At 39.1% G+C, this 19,628-nt stretch overlaps 1 protein-coding gene across 16 annotated transcripts in view; it reads left to right on the top strand.

Moving 5' to 3' along the window:
- GATAD2A (GATA zinc finger domain containing 2A) overlaps positions 1-19,628 on the top strand; it is a 112,447-nt gene that overhangs the window by 35,708 nt on the left and 57,111 nt on the right. For 15 of the 16 annotated variants that reach the window (XM_075123125.1, XM_075123118.1, XM_075123126.1 and 12 more), the window contains one exon: positions 11,597-11,674. The exons of the other annotated variant lie outside the window; for it this stretch is intronic. The gene's annotated coding sequence lies outside the window, so the exon portion shown is untranslated. The remainder of the gene's footprint in view (positions 1-11,596; positions 11,675-19,628) is intronic. 16 annotated transcript variants of the gene reach the window in all.

Here is a 19,628-nt window from a genome sequence, read left to right as displayed (position 1 = left end):
TCTAGCTCTACAGAGATCTATTAATATAATATAGAAGCATGGCCTGTGGTGACCACAAGCTCATAGTTTGTGGTGCTCCATCATGATGTTGGAAGGCAATCTGAATCAAGATGAGGCACCACATTTTGGAATTTTGTATTAATGATGAAAAAAGAAAAGGAGGACTTGTGGCACCTTAGACTAACAAATTTATTTGAGCATAAGCTTTCGTGAGCTACAGCTCACTTCATCGGATGCATTTAGTCTCTAAGGTGCCACAAGTCCTCCTTTTCTTTTTGCGGATACAGACTAACACGGCTGTTACTCTAAAACCTGTATTAATGATGGTGGCTGCAGTCAACTTCATTTTGTGCAAATAGGTGTGGCCCTCAGGCCCTTAGAATCATAGAATATAAGGGTTGGAAGGGACCCCAGAAGGTCATCTAGTCCAACCCCCTGCTCAAAGCAGGACCAATTCCCAGTTAAATCATCCCAGCCAGGGCTTTGTCAAGCCTGACCTTAAAAACCTCTAAGGAAGGAGATTCTACCACCTCCCTAGGTAACGCCCTTGTTTGGACTCCCTCCATTAAATCAGTCCTTACTGATTTTCTCTTCCCTCCCCCCTCCTTAATTTTAACACTAAGTTGTCTCAACTAGATTTGTTGTTCAGACTTAAGTGTGGGTGGTTAAAAGTATTGATGTGCTAATGATAAATGTTTTTCATCTCTCTTTGCTGTAAAGTGTTATGCTCAACTCCAGAAATCTTGTTTCCACATTTCAAGTAACCAGCAGTGGAGCTGGGGATGTGGAAACCCAATTTTCAGGAGGAATCAAGCAGTTGCTAAAGCTAAATGGAGGAGGGTGGCAAGAAACGTGATTTATCTGGTATCTGACTGCTAGTTAAAGGCTTTGGCATTCAATAAGCAATAAATGGCTGTAGAGCAATGGCAGAAACTTGAACCCAGCCTATCACAGCAGGAGACACCAGAGAGAATGATGGAATATATTCCCTGAGGATTCTGTAGAGACAAATGAAAGAGCAAGACTTTTCACTTACTGATTTAAAAAGAGTTACAGCCAGCCATGTTGGAATGTCCTGTCTACCACCTGGTTATTTTCTTGTTTTGGATGTTGCCATTGTCTGTAGCCTGCACTAGTAAGACTTCTATTCTCTTTAATCACTTTAAATCTGTGGATGTTCTATAAGTAAATTATATATTAAATATGAATGGAAAATATAAATTATTGCTGAAGACTTGTTTTGTAATGTCAAGTTAGCTATTTTGTGTGTGTGAAAATGGTAGGTACCCCCCCCTTCAAAAATAAAATGTATGTTCCTGAAAATAGTTATTCCAGTTCTTGAAAAATGTTTATATAGCTATTGTAGATTACTTACCTCACTAGGTTTATTAATTATGCCTTCACTAACACACTTTGTCAACACAACAATCCAGTGGAGAGAGTAGCTGACAGGGTCAGTTATATAGAAGTAAAAATAAAAATCTGTCTGGTAGCATTGTTGAAGCATCACCAGAATAGCGTCCTTGGAAGTATTTTAGTCACAAAGGTCCTGATCCTGCAAGGAGCTTCTCACAGGTAGGTATGCATGAGAGGCATTGATTTCAATGGAGCTAAGTGCAGGATCAAAGTCAATATGACTGATTGATCTGTACCCTTGGACAATCAGGTTGACACTATACTGCTTCCTGCAATGTAAATAAGTATAATCTGGCTTTTAGTTCTGTCTGCTCTAGTTCTGTATTTAACAAAATGCACTGCGGTTTCTTTTTAAATCAACAGCTTTTTTGTCTGCTTATTAGCTATTGTCTTCTTTTAACAAAAAGATACAACTGTTGTTTGTTTTTCATATGAGTCGGCCTCTCACTAAGACCTGTTGTGAGTTAATGATTCAGTCTTACTAGTACATTCTCTAGGAAGCTACATCTGGGTAGACAAAGGTGAAACAGCTGTACATAATTTTTTGGACTTGGACTTGACCTGGCCTTTCTGAAGAGGCTGTGGATCTTCTTCAGCTGTTTATTCCTTTTTTGGACAGAGGGTGGGGATTGTTTTGGTTTTTTTGTTCATCTTTTTGTGTTAGATGGCAGAATTGAGAAGATGACTTTGACTTTATCCATGACTGTGTCAATTTTAAAATAGCAATTGTAAAACTAGCACTGAGGGTAAGATGTTATTGCAGTTACATTTATTTGTACACTACATAATGTTTTGGTGAAACCCTTTATCAGACATCTGGGTACCCCCTGGGAGGAGAGAAGATCCCCCCCCCCCCTATAAATCGTGCAGGATGAATATAGCTTTACAGTTAACTTTGTTTCTGTTTTTGAGAACTGATTTTAAATTTAGTTCAAACAAAACTGATCTGTCCAAAGAAAATGAGTCGTCATGAGACTACCTCTATCTAAAATGCCACCTTTGCTATCTTGACAAGGGGATGAATGACCTAATATGTCATATTCTGAATTTTGTCGAGTATCAGTGTCTGGGATGGCAATAGATGCTTCTCATAGACTGCTTGGGTTTGGGGGACTAATTTGTTCTCGGGATTGCCTGGGAAGCTGCCCTCTTCTTCCCCCATTTCATGAAACAAATTACATCTGGAGTGAAAAGCAGACTGCTTGCTTGTGTTTCTGTTGGAGTCCATAGAGACGCAACCCAAGACAATCAGGGGTGTTTCTATTCATGAGTAGTCAACCAAATCGTGATCTGGGTATTTTGAGCCTGCCTGATCTTCTGAATCAACCTGCAAAGAAATGCACTCCATTTTGTGCTGAGTTAGGTCTCTGTCTGGGGTTAGCCAGTGTTGCATTTTTCCATGTAATATCTGTGACCTCTTTGTTGCATTTGTTCTGTACACTTTGGCTTTGTAAATTGCTGACTGGTGCAGCAAGCCTTGGGCATCCCTGGCTTTTTATAACTAGAGCCAGACTTTTGAGTAATGAACTTTCTGAGAAATCTGAGTTGGTGTTAATTTTTCCTTCTTTTAAGCCCTATTTATTGAAAACTTTCTCTTTGCCTCTCCCATATCTTCATTTTTAATTTTTTTGTTTTGACTTCTTGGCAATTTTAAGAAAATCTGGTCAGTATGAGTAAAACAGTAGTGTTTTGGGCAATGTATTTGGTGTTAGAAGATACTCCCAAACCATTAAAAAAAGAAAAGGAGTACTTGTGGCACCTTAGAGACTAACCAATTTATTTGAGCATGAGCTTTCGTGAGCTACAGCTCACTTCATCTCTAAGGTGCCACAAGTACTCCTTTTTCTTTTTGCGAATACAGACTAACACGGCTGTTACTCTGAAACCTCCCAAATCATTAGCAGTCAGGGTCTAGAAATCATAGGTTTTGGTTCTAGATTATACTAGTGATATCAGAAGGGTTTACCCTAGATCTTTTGGGGAGTCTAGAGCATCTGAGTTTTTCATTCTTCCTTCTTGCCATGCCCTGGAGCATGAGTAGCAGTATTTTGGGGAAAGAAGGGCTGAACTTGATTCTTGGCATGTAAGAGTATGAATCATGTGAAATGTGTGCTTTTTAAAAAATCATGTAACAAAAACACTATCTATGCCTTCAGATCTCTCAAACAGATCATGAGCAATGTGCCTGTGGCCCCTGATGCAGTAACTCTTGCAACAGCTCAATAAGCTCCTCCTGTAACAGGATTTTGAGGATACAAAGTGAGAGAGATTCTCATGAGACCCAGTACCCTGTAACTTGGGGGCAAAGTGCACTGGTCTGGAAGCCAGGAGATCGAGAGTTCTAATCCCCCTGCCCTTGCATTGATTGCTGCTAATATTTCTGTGCCAATTACAGCCCTTATCCAAGGCCTCACTGTTATGTTAGGGGAGGTAACTATCATTCACTAATGTTGCAGATGTCATTACTCAGCAGTTAAAGTTGCTTCCAGCAGGGCTGGGAATAGACCCTGGGTCTCTAATATAACAGCCCAAAGTCTCCTCCATTTTGCTATGCACCCTTTCATGCTACCACTGTGTGACTGTCCCCTTTTTATTAGTCCGCAGAGAAGTTTGTGACTTTCTCCCACCATGTTAATAGACTTTGATTCTTTGGCTCAAGTAGTAATCTCATACCTTTTTAAATCCAGAGGTCTTGGGTTCAGTCCCCACAGAGGACCCACGAAGGGGTGTTACTACACCCTAGTTCTGCTGTCTGTAAGCACTAAACCATTTTGTTCCTAGAACCAGGAATAAGAACCAGGACTCTTCTTTGAGGGCCTCTGTGGTCCCACTTTTGGGTCCTCTGGCTTGGAATTGGCATAAATTCAAAGCCAGAAGTGTAAATTTGCAGAGGTGGTACTCTCAAAGAACTGTTAGTAATCCAACATTCTACCACTGTCTCCTAAACAGTTGCATAACCCACTAGCAAAGTGTGTTATGGGCAGGTCTAATCTACACACAGGATGACAGCATCTTTCTCATTTTTCTCTGCCCTTCTTCCCCAATTTAACTATATCTGTACCTGAAGGGAAAGCTGTTTGTGATGTGGATCTGAAGGCTAAGAGTTCAAATTCTGCTGATACTCCTGGGAGAGGGAGAAGTGTCATGTGTGGATTGTATGTAATATCACTAGTGTACAGACTCTGGAGTAATTGTTAGGAATGATTTTTTTTATATTGCAAAATACTGTAGAAGCAAATTTGGATGTTTTGTTACTAATTATTTTATTGTAGCACTTTTAGTGTATATGAAAGGGAACTGTGCCTGTAAGCACAGGGTGAGGCACTTTTCTAGAGGTGAATTCGAAACTGAGAGTAGTGTGTAAGAGATTTTGTGTGTCCAGACACTCAGGGCTTGTCTACACTGCAAAGTTGACATCCAGCCGCTGCAGTAATTAAGTTGGTCATGCATGTCTAAACAACGCTCATTGTGTTGGTGGAGTGCTTGCATAGAGCAGTGCACGGTGGATAGCTGTCTCAACGCAACTAGTTGCAGGGTGTTTTGTGAAGGGCTGGCAACGCCTCATGGGACCAAAACATTGTCACGGGGGGAATGGGAACATGGCTTCAGCCTCTCATGCTGCAGTTTCCTCCCTCCCTATGCTCTGAGATATGGGCTTTTTCTTACTGTATGTTGTAAAGTAGCTAGGACAAAGGGGTCCCAGTTGGGCCCTTTTGAGCAAGATACTTTAAAAAAAAAAATCCAAAAAATTCTTTCATCTCCAACCCACCCCCTTTGTGTGTGCATCATAAACAACTGTACCTGCACAGACATTGATATTAACTACACAGTACAGTAAAAGGACTAGTGGCACTGAAAATGAGTGACTGCTTAACTTCACCCTCTCTAGGATTTGTTCTTTTGCCATTGTTCGTACCTGGCCTGTCACAATCAAATTACCTCAGGACTATAAAGAGCATGTGAAAATGCATTGCAAGATGTGTTCTATAGGGGATGGAAACTCTTCATAGGAATTCATGTAAATATCCCTTTCTCCCCCCCCCCGATCATTTTAATAGGAAATCAAAATCTGACTTAAAAACTGAATAAAAATAGATTTTTGGGTGGGAAGGCAAAAAAAAGGTACTTTACCTGCCCAAAATGAAACAATCTGGTTCAATTTACATAAACTACCATGGTGATCCTTTAGATTATCCTAATGCATGCACAGTAGCTGTAATCTCTCTCCAAACTGCTCCCACTGGAATTCCTGTTTGAAAGATAGACTAATCTTTTTCCGGGCAGGAGGGCAGGGGATATAGGGGTGCAGGGGGGATATAGGGGTGGTTATATGTATATACATATAAACTGCATGTAGTTCACGGGATTAGACTACAGATCACCTCCTTGAGATGTTTCACATTTGGTTTTGATTTGTATTCTGAAGTCCAAAATGTTAAAAATCCCAGTGCACATCTCTAATGCTGTTGGATAACCATCCTTTTTTTATACCTGCATCATCCTCCTTCTCTTGATAAATCCCTAGATAGAGCTTCAGTTCTGTCACCTCATTGGAAATCAAAATATTTTTTCAGCTGTCATTTAGAATCAATAACCTAGAAATATTTAATATTTTTAATTCAGCACAATTCCTTGTAAACTTACCCTCATTACCATATCAACTCAAATGTGTAAATTTTATATTTCAAATTTAAAGTACAGTATCAGTCATTCCTGCTGTCAGCAGTTTCGATCAAGAGTAAGGCACTCTGAAGAGGTGTGGAAGACAAGATAGTAATAAAGCTCTGAAAACAATCCTAGAGTAGCTGGGTGTTTCAGCTAAAATAATCTAGCAAATTGTGTTTCTGTTTTACATTATCATTAGGCTTCAGAGTTGCTCTCCCATTAGGATAAATGAGTACAATTTATTTATACCTTTTCAGAGCTGGGGGGGGGGATTTGGGAGAGGGGGTTCTGTCTATAAACATGTGATTTTCATATGTTAAATTACAGGGTTGATTTCACTGCAATGAAGGCTAGAAATGTAATTTTTTTTCTCATTTAAAAAAAATAAATCCTAAAACCTAAACTCTGAAGAAATTGATGGCGTGGGAGCCAGTAACAGCGTGTTATGGCATTTCACAGATTGGGCAGGCAAACTGTCCTTATCAGTTTGGGGGGGGGGGTTGTTTTTTGTTTTTTAAATGTGGTGTGCAATCCATTTGTCAAACTGTAAACTAACTTCCATGCCATTTTAAAATGTTCCTTTACTAACTGAAGTAGTACTAAAGTTTACTAGTTTTCATTTAAACAGTAAAGTGGGCTCCTGGTTAACTACTTCTCTGCTGGCCTCCAATGTAACATTGTTTGAATAATGCTACTTAATTACAATTTTATAACTTTCAAGCACTTAACTAATATATTCCCTATACCTCACTTGGGGCAGGTATCATTCCCGCTTCATGGCTGAGGGGGTGCCATAGAGTGGCTTACTGATTTCATCCAAATACAGAAGGAGCCTGCATGAGGCAGGATTAGATCTGACCACTAGAGCATGCTACCTCCCTGAAACTTCAGTACCAACGTACCCTCAACATTGCAGTGGAAACTCTGGCATACTTTGTACGGGAGTGCACTTCTAGTGCTGACCACGTTCCATATCCTATGTACGTTAAGCAGCAGCGAAGCACTTAAACCACTAACCCAGCAAGCAATTGGTCGAGCCTCATGAGGCTGCCAACATGGGAGTCCAGTGCCAAAATTCACCAAGATGGAAGATGACTGCTAGAAGTTCAAAAACCTGATATGAATCAGAAATCTAGATTTCAAGTTCATTTTGAAGTGCCTCTACCTTTTCTTGCCCTTGGGCCTTGTTTGCTTAACACCCAATGCAATTATCACTTCGAGCAACACATTCTTAGGGCTGGTCTACGCTTAAAAGTTGGGTTGACATAGCTCTGTTGGTCAGGGCTATGAAGAATCCACAGCCCTGACCAATGTAGCTAAACTGCATCTATGTGGGGGTTAAGTCAGTAATGTCAATGGAAAAATGTTCCCATCACTCTAGCTGCTGCTGTTCAGGGAGCTGGTGGTCCTACACTAATAGGATGAGTTTTTTGGGGGGGGTCAGGTAGTTGGTTGGTTGATTTCCTCCCCACCTCAACCCCCCATTTGGTGTAAACTATATCTGTGCTATGGGATTGTCCTGGCATAGCTCTGGTAATTTAGTTATGCCAGGATAGTCTCCACTGTGTAGACATATCCTCAAACTAAGATCTCTGACAAATCTTTTGCTGCTGGGGAAAAAAAAAAAAATCAAGTTAACTATGCTTGTGCCTTTCAGTAAAGACTTTGTGAAGATGCATGACTTAATGTAGTTTTTAATAGAGACATAGTGTTTTGTCCTCTGATGAAAGCTGAATGGATTTAATACCAAAACTGAGGCAACATTGATCAATGAACTGTGGGCCTAGTTAAGGGATATATTATCCTCTGCAATCCATCTGACTTCAGTGGCATTTCAAGGACATTTGTTGCTGAATTTGGCCCAAGAGGCTTTGACTGGGGGTAGAATAATGAATTTCTGTTGCACTGTTACAACTTGTGGTTACCTTTTTAATTAATAAATAAATTAGTAGTTCAAGTCTGTCCAGTAGCTCTTTCCATGTTTACACTGCTGTATTGTGTATTACTATTTGTAGTCTTTGATTGCAAAAGAAATATTTATTATTGTCTAAGCCAGATGTTTGGGATGCAGCATGGGATACTTCAAAGGCAGCTGGCTTCTCTTTAGTCTATACAGCATTACTGAAACCTTATAAAAGCACTGAAGTAGCAATGGCAATGATTTTCAATTGACCGGTAATTAGAAAAGCATTGGACTAATAGGATGAGCTATACTTAGTAAGGGTTGCCCTTTTTGTTTAATCAGGACCCAGAAACTAATAAATACTTGTTCATATAGTCTTAGGCAGGGGACTTTGTTGTTTAACTGTGCTTCCATAACAGTTTCTTTAAACTGTTGAAGCCTATGTTAGACTCTGCTTTATCATCTTGAAATAAAAAAAAAAAGACGCTAAGTACCCGACCCAGTTTTGTGTGTGTCTGAGCACACTGACCCTTGGTGATGTAGCTTGTTTGGTCACTAAACTAATAGAACCCAATTTAAGTGTGCAGGGGGATGTGCAGAAAAGGTGTGCTGCTTTCATACCATCTATTTTTCTTTCATCCAAAGAGAGACACTGGCATCAATTGAGCAGTCAGCAGTTACCCTGCCTTCCTGGACAGAAGAAAATGGTTCTGGATCTTTCTGAAGAGGGAAATGACTCAGAATTCTTGGTGGCTTAGCAGAAATTGTAAGCCAAGCTTCCAAGGAGGAGTTTTGGTGCTCAGTGTGCATATTAGTCTCCACCTACAGTCCAGTACTGATGTGCTTAACCTTTGGAACTGATACTATGTTATACTCCCAGCTAAATTTCTGGTTGCATCTTTTTACTTTTTGGTTTTGTTTTTAACTTTTCATACAGTACACATGGTAAACTATAAGGTGGGGGGAAGGTTTGAATAGATTATGCAACTTAAGTGGCTGTCCCTCCAATAATATGGCAAAGTTTGTTGTTTTTTATTTAAAAAAAAAAAAAAACTTAAGTGTTCAGTGGGCTGTGTAAATAGGAATCAGGCTACTAAGTGCTTTAAAGCATTTAGTAATGCAGTGTGTGAAGGATGAGAGAACTTTTATTTTTTAAAAAACTGTACTACCATAAACATCTATGGACATACTTCTGAATCCAGATGACCCTTTTGTTGCAAGACTTGCTGTTTTAGGGTGAGGATATATGTTAGCATTCATTTTAAAGTATTGGTGCAAAACATTTAATTAAAAAAAGAGTACTAAAAATAATTATCCAAAGTAGAACAATAAGTTGGGTGAGATGCCTTTCTAAGGAACAGTAAAATTAAAGGGTCTTCTCCCCATTCCTCCTCACTGCCCCAAGTCTGTCTCCTCATTTATAACTGATTGTGATTATCCTTAAATCAATGCATTCTCTTCCATGAGTAGAATCCTACTAATGTCAACCCTTGAACTGCTCTGGAAACATGAGCCAGTCTAAAGAGCATGAGCTAGCACTTCTGTCTTCTCCTCCTATATGAGGAAGCTTCTATAAGAAGTCGTCCCCCCCCCCCCCCCCCCCGTTCTCCGTATGTGACACTATGGAAACTCCCACTGTAAACTGTGGTTATAATCTCAGATGTGACCAGTCACGTAGATAACCTGTTTCATCTGCACTGTGGGGCGATGGTTTGCATCTACCATTTTGTAGCCGTTCTTTCCAAGTCACTTAAAACAAAAAAAGTGAAATGCAAAGATTTAAAGTGTTAGCATGGGAAGTTGCTGCCAAATAGGTGACTGTATAGCCTCTCAAATACTTCGCTGTTTTGCCAGTTCCAAAGATGAATCTGTTCATTACATTCAGAGATATGGGTAGTTAATGCTTGAATAAATGTTAAGATTTTGGCTTCAGTAGTATAGAAACTTCTGGATGTAAAGTCAGGTGAGCTATTAAATATTACATTACCAAATTTTGCTCCTACTCTTTGAATTGGGTAAAAAGAGAGGGAGAGATTAGAGAAATCCTGTTTTTTAGGCTGCTTTTCTGTGTTACACAGCTCGAGGTTTTTGTTCATCTGGCTAAGTACAAAGACTCTTATGTTTTTGTTTGTCCTTGAGAAATCCTTTAAATTTAATGAGGAGTCCTTGTGGCACCTTGAAGACTAACAAATTTATTTGGGACTAAGCTTTCGTGGGCTAAAACCCCCTTCATCAGATGCATGCAGTGGAAAATACAGTAGGAAGATAGATATACACAGAGAATATGAAAAAATGGGTGTTGCCATACCAACTGTAATGAGACCAATTAATTAAGGTGGGCTATTATCAGCAGGAGGGAAAAAACCTTTTGTTGTGGTGATCAGGATGGCCCATTTCAAACAGTTTAAATCTAACAGTTTAAAATTTAAACATTTTTAAATCTCGTGTCTCTTCTGCCATTAGCAGCCATGTTCATGTCACAGGCCCAACTAAACTAAACGATACTGCACTGGACAAGTATTGCCTTGTTACATGCATCTGGCTAAGTTGTCTCTGCTACTAAAATGAGTCCACTGGTTCACTGGGTACAATAACAACTGAAACCAGCTGGAAACCTTCCTGAAATAAAGCTGTTTTCCCCTGTTCGTCAGTCTTGTCCCTGTCCTAAATCAAGCATGCTGGTGTAGGACAGTGTTTCATAGGCCCTGTCTCAAGGCTAGGGGACGGGGACTTAATTTTTTTACAAAAAAGGTCTGTCTTCTAATACCCATCCCCCACATGGTCTTGCCCTTTCTTTGGCCAAGGGGAGGGGGAATGGGTGGAGATCGGTAGTGACAAAGCCACAGGACTTCTTCGTAGTGAGCTCCTACTGTGCTAGTCGTTGGTGTGACCCGATGTGCTGGCATAGAGTCTCATCCACCTAAAGGGAAGCTGTTGATCAGAAACAGGCATGTTGTTTCCAACTCTAACAGGTGTTTGGATCAAACCATTTATTGTTAAGAATTTAAGAGCATTGGGCTACACCCTGGAATATTAACCTAATGTGGTGCTGGGATTTTTGTGACGCAGGGTGAGAAACACAGTAGCTTCTAAATACTTCTAAGAATTGTATCATTTTAATCTGAGCATAATACAAAGGCTGTGGCTACACTGGCAAAAATTGGACCTGTAATTCTCCACCTGTGGAAGCTGTAGTGTAGAAAAGTCCAGGGTATTTTTACTACCCTCTTGTTTTATCCTTGGATTCAAGTAACTAAGTTTAAAAAGCTCTATTCCCTTCATCAGTGACTTACAACTAACAGCAGGCGGTGCATGTGGGAAGTCTTGAGCTCCCCTATCAGAGCAGTTAAAATTCTAAATTTAGAAAACATATGTTTGTTGCATTTTTCTTTTTTCTCTCTATTCAGATGTATCCTTTTGTTGCAAATTGGTAGTGGTTGATGCTACCAGGTTACAGAAATAAAATAAATTATAGCTTGAAAACAACTCTTTCGTTGAGAGGATGGGGATAAACTCTGCCGTTAAGTTCATTTTCTGTTGCCAGTGAGGTTTCATCAAATACCTCTATAGTCCAGCTCAGGGTGTACTAAAATATCCCTTCTTCCTCCCCAGAACCTTCATTGCAGGCATATTGCCCAGCCAGGAGAAGTGGACAAGATTCTCTTTGGAACCCATGAACTTCTCTGACAGGTAGGAGGTTGCTCTATAATGCTGTGTTTTGTTATGGTAGGTAGCATTTTGCAAACTCTAACATCCATGGGAGGTTGGGGGGAAAAGTCAATTTCCCCCTTTTTTAAATAGGGAACTTAGGCCTAGAGAAGTTAAATGACTTGCCCAATGTGACAGAGGAAGTCTGTGGATCCTGAATTCCCACTCCAGTGCCGTAACAATAAGAACATCTTTCCTCTCTAGTTAATCAAAACCCAAGTGAAGTAGATGAATATCCCTAATTTACAGGTGGGCAAACTGAGGCCAAAAGACATTTCAGTGAGTTGTCCTTACTGTTTCTTCAGTTGGGCAAATCACAGCAACTGCAGTATATTTTCAGTCCCTGAGAGCATGAGAAGCAGGAATGTAAGCACAAATTCCACTTCCCCCTGAATCTTGGTCAGAGTAATCTGTATGGTTTAAAGGAAAGTGTGTATGAATGGGAATGGAACTCCTGAGTTTATATCTCCGTTCTGCCAGTGCATTCTGGGCACCAGAACTGGACACACACTCATCCTGCCTCAGCCCTAAGGGATGGACTAGACGACCTCTTGAGGTCCCTTCCAGTCTGACCTTGCTATGATTCTGACCATCATCTTAATAAAACAAATTGCAGCGTTTTCCCCCATAAACCTGACTGCAGGTGCATTAAGAATGATTCTGTTCCCAGTTAACAAAACAAATCCCAGATGCTAGCATCTGTTACATAAAGAAAAGGAGGACTTGTGGCACCTTAGCTACAGCTGTAGCTCACGAAAGCTTATGCTCAAATAAATTGGTTAGTCTCTAAGGTGCCACAAGTCCTCCTTTTCTTTTTGCGTATACAGATGAACACAGCTGCTACTCTGAAACCTGTTACATAAAGGTAATCCTCACTTTTTCCAAGCATTTTAAAAATTAACTTTGCACCAAATTTTAAAAGCAACATGTTACAAACAAGCTGACAAATGTGAGGCACTACTTACTTTATGGTATGACTCCCATTCTCTCTTTCTCATATGTTCCCAAATCTGGACAGTGTGGCACTATGAAAAGAATCTTGAGAAGCAGAAATGATTTTTTTTTTTTTTTAATTTGGAGTGGGGCGGGAAGCAGTGGACACTTCTGGGCAAAAAAAAATAAAAGTAACCTCTTCACCTTTCATGAGACCAAAAAGTTAAATGAAATGGGAAGATTTTTCACTAATATGTAACATTTAAGCTACTAAGAAACTGGACTCTTGGTGGAAAAACTACATGTGAAGTAGGCTGCAGTTAACTGTTTCTGCTGGCACACCTCGGTATTCTTTACCATAAGGTCATGTGAATGTTTCAGTCCTAGAGTTTTCATATGGTGATGTAGACCTCTACAGAACATCTGAAAAGCGTGTTTCTGCACAATAAAAGAGAGACTGTCTAGTCTGACTGCCTGCATAATACAGGCTATAGGACTTCTCTGTATTAATTCCTGCTTCAGGTTCACTAGAGCATATCTTTTTCTAAAAAGTCCAGTCTTAATTTTTAAATCAAGAAGTGATGGAGCAACAACAAAACTTGATAAGAGATTCCAATGATTTATTATCCTGAGTGTTAAAAATCTGCACATTCTTTCTAGTGTGAATTTGTCTAGTTTCAACTTCCAGCCATTGATTCTTCTGACACCTTTGTCCGCTAGCCTGAAGAGTCCTCTTGTCAAATTTCAGTTCCCCAGGTACTTGTAGACTATGATCAAGTAACAATTTTGACTGTGCTTCATAACTGCCATTCTGTGTTTTGAAATCTCTTATAATGCTGCAGCCCAGACTTTTGAGGTTTCAGCAGATTTCACACCCACCTGTCTTTTGGCCTGATCCTGAGATTATTTTTGGGGAAAAGGAGTCAAATTGATCCCAGCATAAGTAGTGATACTACATGCCTTCTAGAAATACATACAACTCCTTAGCACAAAGCCATGGGTCTCAGGACAAAAATATGAAGGCAACGCTTTCATTTTATTTAATAATGATTTAAAAAAAAGGGAGGGTGGAGGAAGTGGAGAATCCCTTTTAGGGTCAGCACCTTTCTCTGGGTCTCTGTGTGCCCTGCCTTTCTACCTTTTTGCATTTTATGTCCTGGACAGTGCTGAATACACAAGATAAATGATCAAATAATAATGGCTTAATTATGAATCCTAAAAAATGGTCTGTCCAGCCCAGGTCCTTCTCTGATAATACTCTGCTCACATTCAGGCAGCTTGTGTGCAAAAATGGGAATGTCTCCCCTGTGTTCTTTATTTCAGTGTGCATTGCAGAGATTGCTAGATAAGCTGTTGACTTCATGTTAGTATTTATTTGTTGCTGTGACTCTGACTTTACTTATAACATTTTCAAAGATTTTCACTTGCTATAAACCCAAATTTCCAAAGCACTGAGAGTCTCTGTTGGGATGCTGAGCGTATTAATCTCTCACTAAAGAAAATGGAAGGTCCTAATGCTCCTCTGTTCATTGATCAGTGTCTCTAATAAGGAAGTGTGAACTTAACATATTTAGATGTTTTCCTAGAAGTTTGTCTAGGAAACACTGCTATTTTTCTTTAAACTGGTCTATAAAAAAGAAATTAAACATTTTAATTTACATGTGAGTGAAAGACTCCCTTTATTATTATTTATTATTAAGTCAAAATCCCACTATTCAGAGAATTCTCACCAGGTAGGTAAAGACAGTGCCTCTAAATTGTCCTTTAATGACCAAGGAGACGGAGATCAGTAAAGAATTCCTCCCGGTCATTCATAAACTAAGGATGAGGTTTTCTGTTGCTTAGAAATTAAGTCAGGCCACATATTAAATAGTAGCTGCTTAAAGTTTATTTTTAGCTTTATTACAGAGAAGGCTAACTTATTAATATGAACAAATTTATTTGATGGTTGGAGAATGTCTGATAAAGTTTTCTCTACACTCCACCTATTTCAAGTGTCCTGAGCTATATTATTTTGTCTTTATGTATAGAATTCTTAGTATAGTATTTTAATGTTGTTTTGCTGTGTCTTATGGTAAGGTGGTCATCTCTGAGCTTGTTTAAGGTGCTTTACCAAAAAGGAGAACAGATCATAATGAAAATCTCCATCCCAGAGGTGAAAACCTGTGGGTACAAATCTTTGCCTCAGAACATAGGAAAAACCCTTTTCCAGCACAAGCTAGGAAATGTGTGTCAGGATGACACAATCATAGCTGAATGTTATAAAATGTCAGGCTGTGTCCTCTGGCTGAGTGTTGAACACCCATGTTATTAAAACATCTAGGGGTAATGTGTGTCTGTGATGTATTATGTGATTTGAAAAATACTTAATGGCTTTTATGTAGTTCACAGTTGAAAGAAATATGTACTATCAACGGCATCTTGAAGTTAGAATGTTTAGCATTTTCAGATGGGTTCTGCAATTAATGATAGTTAAAACAAGAACAAAATGTATTAAATGTTTACTACAGATACTAACATTACATGAGACGATCTAATTTTCCGTTAATGGAAGGCCCACTCCTAATCACTATGTACGTTAAGAGTCGATTGGATTATAGGCTTCTTAAAACTTGGTGCCAAATTCTGCTTTTGATGTACTGGTGCAGCTCCACTGGCTTAAAGGGGGTCATGCCAGTAGAATAGTAACAGAATTTGCACCACAGGCAGCGGTATTGTTACTCCATGGGAATTCGGCTAGGGAAGTCCCTTTACCATTCATGTATAGCAGTATGAAGCTCTGAGCTTGATTTCAGAAGAAATACTTAAGGTATCTTAATTGAAATGTTCTAGAGTAATTTTTTTGTCAAGTTTAAATTTGACAACTGAATTACATCATAATAACCAATTTTTAAAAAAAAAAGAATTGTGAGCTGTTGCATTGTGAACACAATGTTTATATTAAGGCCACCTCATGATGCTTAGTTATTGTGATGGAAATAAAGCTAGCTTTGACAATATAGAAAAACAAGTTATAGAATGAGTGGATTACCATAGATGTGTGCTCCAAAAAACACAAGAAGATTAGTAATGAGTTTACTGTAGCAAAGCCGAAGACTGAATTCTTCCCTAAAAAACATTAAACCAGAGCAGCGTGTCTTTCTTTAGCTAATTTGTTGGACTGGGGTCACCACAACGTTCTCTGCGATGGTTGAAATCTAATGGCAGATCATAAATGGTCTACTTGCACATTTTATTTTTTCTTTGGTAGCAAAGTGATGGTGACTTAAAACTTTTTTTTTTTGAAGTGTCTTGGCATTTTTTGTGTAAAGTGTGCATGACAACTTCCTAGGCAAGTTCTGTTGCTTTTAATCCTAGGTATTTAATGAGCCTAAACAAGCTCACTTATTTCCCCTGAAACCTATAAAAAATTCATAATCCAAAAGGTGATTCCCTGAACAGATTGGTGTGTTCATTTCTGACTCAGGCATGGTGAAAGTATGGGACACAAAGGGTTAAGGTCTGCCATTTTGTTATGTAACACCCTTAATGGACATATCCGTGAATGGCACCAAAATGGCAGGGCTTAACCCTTTGTGAGCTGTAGTGCCTTGCAGTCAGAAATATGCATCTCAGAAGCTAGGTTCGTTCTTTAAAACTGAGACTTGGATTTTTATTATTTTTTTTAAGATTTGTTTTAAGTAGCATGTGGCCTGCTGATTAGTTCTTTTGCTTCAGTAACAATACCAGAAAAACTTAAAACATTTTTAAATTTTTGTTGATAGTCACTCTCATGCCATAGAACTAATCAGCTTGCCTTTGGTTGCTACTTTTCTTATTACTGAATTGATAAAATAAGGAAAAGATTTTGAGTTACCAGACTGCATCCATCTACGGTCTGTCTAAGGCATAAAGTGACCAGTGTTCTAGTCCTAGATTTCCTAGATTGATTTCTTTAAAAAGAAAAATTAATTCTTAACTCTCACATTGGCTTTGTTTATAAAGGGTTTCTTAACAATAAATACATAAATGGGGGGGAGGGGCATTGTAGTGGCAGCATCTTGGCCTTTGGCTTTTTTTAATGTGGCTGATAATTATCGTGGCGCGCTTTCTTTTTTTTTTTTTTTTAACTTAATGTGGCAGATTTCTGTGAAGTTCCTTTCACTGGGAATTAGAAAAACAATAGTAGTGATTTAATGAGGCTAGAATTAAGTTGGAACAGTCCATTGTTATTGTTACCCCTTGTTTCCCCTGGTGAGTGGGGTGTGAAGTGGGGGACCCTGGGCACTCTTTCTGATAAAGCATCTGATGAAGTGGGTTTTAGCCCACGAAAACTTATGCCTAAATAAATTTGTTAGTCTCTAAGGTGCCACAAGGACTCCTCGTTGTCAAAGCTCTTGGTTACTTACACAAGCTGCACTTCAAGGGAAGCCTTTCTAGGTTTTGAGTCTAACATGGCGTATGGGAGTACTACAAGTCAATAAGTTAATTTTGATCAATAACCAGCTACTTTTAGTAAACAGACTGCAGTATTCTTTGAACATCTTCACTTAGGGAGATGCACTCAAACGTTGCTTGACCTGCTTGTTTCCTTTTCTAGCAAATTTCCCCCCCCCCACAGCCTCCTTGAAACAGTCCTAGGAATAAGGCTCATGCATCCAAGGAAAAAATGTATTCAGTCCTTTTTTTGGCTGTCAGCAAATTCTACATAACTTATCTTACCCTTAGCATACAGTTTTTAAAGGCATCCCTAAAACTCTTCTGTAGATGGCCTGTACATTAATAGCAGAACAATACTTGCACCTTGTTCTTGTTTGAACCATTATAGCATCTGCTTTGCCAGAATCTGGCTGTCTTAACTTTGCACTGGAGAATCTTTTTCTGTTCAGTTTCAGCTGAGGTTTAGACTCTACACAAAAGGTGATGTTTATGTAATGGTTATGAGAGGCTTTCTATAGAATATTCTGTGGTATGGCTTGAATTTTTTTCTTGACTAATAATGACTAGGAATCAGATGTGCTTACAGCTACAGGAATTCACAGAACTGCATGGGTGGCCCCTGGCTTATATGAGGTCGTGGAAAAAAATGTAAAATACGCTACATCTGATGCAGTACTGAGATCTGTAAAATGTATGTATTGATGATTTAAGTTAAGTCATGTGGGTATATTATGAATATGTTACGTACTCTTAAAATTGCAAGTGGCTGATATCCTAGTACACAAGGAGATAGAAATATATACAATTTCAAGTCTTGAGAGAACTTATTTTAACAGCTAACTTGTTTGTTGTTTTTTATTGGCAAGCATGAGTGAAGTTAAGCAGATTCATTCAGTAGCATATCTGGTCCTGTAGAAACAGTATATAGCTGAAATTTCACCAGCTGTTCTCATGAGACAGCTGTTGGCGATCTAAGCTTATTCACTTTTTCCCCCTCTCTCCTCCTCTTCACCAGTTCTGCTTTGTCTTCTCACTCCTCAGTATTGATAGCCAACTGATTAACTTTAGTGAAATAGAGCTCTACTCCCCAATGGGTGGTGCAGGCAATACATCTCAAGTTTTATATTTCTTTGTATGACAAACAGCATTATATAAAATACTTGCTGTGCACCTGCATGCGAAGACTAGCTTCCCGTTTTCCTGGACTTGGTTTCTTAGACTATTCTGTGCTGCCCATAGACTCTGAAATGATGGGGATATCTCTATTTACAGTATCTTTTTTCTGTATTTTTAATCTTATTTCCCTAACCTCCCTCCCCCCACCCCCGAATCTTTTTTCCCCCCCTCCAATTGCAGCATAAAAGTACTATATTTGGCTTTGCACTTGGGTACTGCTATTCCAAATTCCTGGCCTTAGTTTAGAAGACTTTGTAAATCTCAACATGAGATAAAGGTGGGGAGAAAGAAATAATGTTGACTGGGACTTTCTTACTTAATACTATAGTCTTTGTAAATAAAAATATAGTAATCCAAAATGATCAGTAGATCTCAAGTCATTCTCTATCTAATAGGACTACCACCAAAGGCTGGACAAATGAATCGGGGAACACTGCCACCACTTAATTCAGCAATTTAGTTGTTTACTTCTCTTGTTTAATCCACTCCTTTTGCTGGAGGGGGTATGGGGAAAGGAGCCCTAAAAAATAGGGGGAAGCTTTTTAAAATGCTTGATATGTTCATTTGCATTAAACTACCCAAAATGCTCTTCCAGCAATTTCATATTCGAGTCCAAGCTACAGGAGGTATGAGAAATCTATGTATGAATCACAGAACCTCCTTTTTTATGCATTTTTTTTTTTTATGAACACCAGTCTTACAAACGACCAGTTATACCAACTATTTTTTCCTAATGGTGGGAGAGGGGGGGAAGAATCGCCTAACAAAAGTGATGTTGATGAAGAACAAGAACAGTGGGGGAGGTTTAGGTTGGATATTAGGAAAAACTTTTTCACTAGGAGGGTGGTGAAGCACTGGAATGCGTTACCTAGGGAGGTGGTAGAATCTCCTTCCTTAAGAGTTTCTAAGGTCAGGCTTGACAAAGCCCTGGCTGGGATGATTTAATTGGGGATTGGTCCTGCTTTGAGCAGGGGGTTGGACTAGATGACCTCCTGAGGTCCCTTCCAACCCTGATATTCTATGATTCTAAGTCAACATCCTTGCTCATTCTGCTGCCTTCAATGTATTGGAAATTGCTTTGCCATTGTCTGAAGAACAAAGCGATATAGTGAACTATACTACAACTTGTGCACTATATCTACTGTAATTTTGAGATGTTCAATTTTAAGAACAGGTTTCAGAGTAGCAGCCGTGTTAGTCTGTATTCGCAAAAAGAAGAGGAGGACTTGTGGCACCTTAGAGACTAACAAATTTATTTGAGCATAAGCTTTCGTGAGCTACAGCATCACAAAAGTTTATGCGCAAATAAATTTGTTTAGTCTCTAAGGTGCCAGAAGTACTCCTTTAATTTTAAGAACTTGATCCCTAATTAGCTTGTAAAATAGGGGCTCTACTGTATATGGAATAC

This window comes from Caretta caretta, chromosome 25 (genome assembly GCF_965140235.1).
Source record: "Caretta caretta isolate rCarCar2 chromosome 25, rCarCar1.hap1, whole genome shotgun sequence".
In the NCBI taxonomy this organism is placed as follows: Eukaryota; Metazoa; Chordata; order Testudines; family Cheloniidae; genus Caretta; species Caretta caretta.
Note: the sequence above shows the minus strand (reverse complement) of the source record. Positions and strands in the feature narration are given on the sequence as shown.